Genomic DNA, 3,987 nt, shown 5'->3' on the forward strand with positions numbered 1-3,987 from the left:
TCTATTCAATGACTGCAGTAAGATATATAGCCCCAGCTAGGTGCTACTTTATAGGATGCCTAAAGTTAGACTTGTGTTCATGGAAACGTATATATCAGCTGGGTTTGCTATGAAAATATTTAGATTAATTAAGATCTTTAGTAATTGAATAAAATGTGTGGGGGGAAACAGTATAGAAAGTAAAGATAGATACCAGAGGCAGTATGGGAAGAGAGTGGGAGATGGCAGAGGGTAAGGATGGGGGGAAAAAAAGCAAAACATACAGGAAACAAGAAATGGAAAATTACTTGTTGACAATAACATGTATGTTGATGTGCTTGATTGAGACAATATACAGTGTACTCTGGATGGAAAATCTCATTTTGTATGCTGTAATGATGTGCAGTGAATGAACGTAAATAAATACATTTAAATTTGAAAAAAAAGAAAGAGCTGGATTTTGGCACTATCAACAAAGAAAATATAATGAAAACTTTCAGAATAGTGATCTTCGTGAGTGCCTTAAGAAAGGTAGTGCAGTGGGGGTGTCAGCAGATGGCTTCGTGGTTACAGCACTGGAGTCCCATGTGACTGATAGCAGTTTGAGTCCTGGACTTTGTGGCTTGCTTTCTCACTTTCCCTCTCTCTCTCTCTGTCTGTCTCTCTCCAGTGAGCACTCATGCCCTAAAGCAAATTTCACTCTAAGTAAAATGGAGTAATTATTTTTAAAGAGAAAACCACACTGGGTACCTGTGTGCACGCACACCCACAGTCCCAGCAAATTAAAAATAGTAATAATAAATTAATTTAATTTTAAAAAAAGAAGAGACTATTCTAGGAGGAATTTTCAAGATAGGTCAATGAAAATATAGTTTTCACTCTGTAAAGAATAGAAATAGAGGACCAGTCAGGTGGCATGGTGGGTAAGGTGTTGGATCCCACATGGCCTACTGTGCAGTCTGAACCCCAGACCCAGTGGCTTTAAAAACACACCAGGAACATGTATGTGTGTGCCCAAAATCTTGAGAGGAGAATGGAAGAGAAGAGACTGCAGCATGGTCATCCACCCCCACCCCCGGGGCTGATTTCTTTCTCTCTCTCTCTCTCTCTCTCTCTCTCTCTGTCTCTGGTGAGTGCATTAAGAAAAAAAAAAGCAGAAGTGGAATAGAGATAGAATTATGCCATAAAGGGTCCATATGAAAAAATAGCTCCTAAACCCTTAGTTCCATTTGGTCTAATAGGAAGATGTAGACCATAGAAACTTCTTACCTAGAGACTAGATTTCTTTTTCCTTCCTTTCCTTCTTTACTTCCCTCCATCTTAACTTCTTTTCTTTTTTGACTTTCTTACTTTTCTTTTCTTTTCTTTTTTAAAATATTTATTATTATTATTCAATTTTGTTCAGAGAGTGACAGAAAGGAGGAGTGAGAAGACCAGGTCTAGGACTCGAACTGCCATCAGCCACATGAGAGTCCAGTGCCTTGACCACCACGCCATCTGTTGGCCCCTCTTTTTATTTCTTAAGTACAGTCTCCTCATTTCAGAATCCTCTTGCTTCAGCCTCCCATAAGGGCCCACAGGTGCATGCCAACACACCCAGTTTTTTGAGATGGAGTCTTGCTATGTTTCTCAGGCCAGCCTTGAATTCACAATCCTCTCTGCCTCAACCTCCCTAAGTCATGGAGATGATAGGCACACTTCACCATGTCTAGCCTTCAGGTTGGACAGGAAATCAGACCTCAGCCTTCCAGGCCTCAGACCCTGCAGAGCATGGCATCTTAGCATATCATGGCCAGTCCGAATTTCTGTGTTTTCTAGCACCACATTCTTGTGGAGATTCCTTTGTGCAGGGTCCATTGCCTTACAGTTTTCCTAGGTGAAGTCTCCTTGAATGTCACCAATTTCTAAATATCAAATGCACTGTGATGCTACAAAACTATCGTTCACATGGCCCATCAGGAGGAAAAACATATGTAGTATTGAATGAAAGATGCATTTAAATATAAAATGACGTGTAAGGGAACTTGCAGGTCATACCGTCCAACTTCTTTTAATTTTTTTATTATTCATACATTAAATCGTTATACATCATTTAGATTGTGAAGAGACTTTACCTAGCATGATAGACACCTCAGTCCAGCCTGGTTGAAACCACCATACACATCCTCATCAACAGATAATAAATCTTCCATGCAGTCCAACTTCTAAGAGGACATCTGAATACCCCCAGCAAGTAGCCATCTAATCTCTGCCTGAACTCCAGAAATTGACACTCATTATTTCACACAGCAGCACAGTCTGCTTTTATACTTTTACATATATTTTTACAATCCAAATTTTAAAATCTGTCTTCAAGTAACCTTTTTTAAAAGTAATTATTTATTTAATTTTATTTATTACTATTCCTCCATTTGACCAGAGAGATAAAGACAGAGACAGAGAGACAGAGGGAGAGTGAGAAAGCAGTCTGCAAGGTCTGGTACTCAAACTGCGGTTGGCCATGTGGGAGTCCAGCTCCCCAACCACCAAACCACCTAATGGCAGCTCAAGTAACTGTTAATCATTGGTTTATTATTTAAGGCCAAAAAAAGCATGTATTTCTTCCTTCACTGGAGAGTTCTTTAAGTTATAAAACTTAGTAAATAGGGGCCAGGCAGTGACACAGCAGTAATGCAAATGGACCCATATGGAAAGATATTGCTTTTTTTTTTTTTAGAGATTTTTGCTATAGGGCGTGTGCGCTCGCCAGACAGACAGAGAGAGACATAGAGACAGAAAGCGAGAAATCACCCCCCAGGGGGGATAATCACGCCGCAATCCCTTCTCCTCCATTCTCCTCTCGGGATCTTGGGCACGCACGCACACGCGCCCGGCGTGAGTTCTAAGCCACCGGGTCCGGGACGCGAACCGCGGTTGACTAGGTGGGAGTCCAGCGACATAGCCATTACGCTAACTGCTGGTTCCCATTGCTTTTTTTTTTTTAAGAGGTTTTTGCTATAGGGCACATGCGCTCCTGAGAAAGACAGAGAGAGACAGAGAGACAGCAAGAGAGAAATCACCCCCCAGAGGGGAAGGCCATGCCACAGTCCCCTTTCCTCCATTCTCCTCTTAGGATCCTGGGCATGCAGGCACACACGCTCAACGTGACTTAAACCGTGGTCGACTACATGGGAGTGCAGCGATGTAGCCATTATGCCACATGCTTGTCCCAAGGAAAGGTCTTGGGTTCACATCCTGGGGCAGCCCTGAGCTTGTTGGGTGTGTGCATGCATGCCTGTGATCTGGGCCAGCTAATACTCTTGGTGGTGCCTGTTTCTCTAACTCTCTCTTTCTCTCTCATGGAAAAAAATAATTAAACTATTCGAAAAGTTAGTAAATGTATAACACACAGAAATAGCTACAAAATATATTACTATAAATTGAACAACTCAGCTGAAAAAATTAAAAATTACCAATACCTTTGAAGCTTCCTCCATGTCTTTTCTGGATCTTATCCCTGTAGGAGTAATAACCTATCCTACATGCTCTGTTAAATATTTCCAAGGCTTTCTTTACACTTTAAGCAAATGTATATGTATTTCTAAGCAATACAGTGCTTTCTTTTGCCTCTATTTGAACATTATATGAATAAATTGCATTTTATACATATGTACACACACACATCGTTTTTTGCTTTATTGTTTAGTATATATTGTTACCTAGTTTCATCCATGTTGATGCATAAAACTGTTAATTTCACTCAGCTACTACATTATATTTATGAATTTACACCAATATGTTTAGTCACTATTCATTCTATGATTGATGACATTTAGCTTGTTTCCAGGCTTCTGAGGTTACAAAAAGTTAGGGGCTGACAGGTGGCGTGGTGGTTGAGGGTGCTGGACTCCCACATAGCCGATTGTGGTTCAATTCCCGGACCTAGAGGCTTGTTTTCTCTCCCCAGTCTCTCTCTGGAAATATTAAAATAATAATTAAAAAAATATATACTATACTTTTGTTTCATTT

Source organism: Tupaia chinensis, unplaced genomic scaffold, assembly GCF_000334495.1.
Source record: "Tupaia chinensis unplaced genomic scaffold, TupChi_1.0 Scaffold149131_1, whole genome shotgun sequence".
NCBI classification, from domain to species: domain Eukaryota; kingdom Metazoa; phylum Chordata; class Mammalia; order Scandentia; family Tupaiidae; genus Tupaia; species Tupaia belangeri.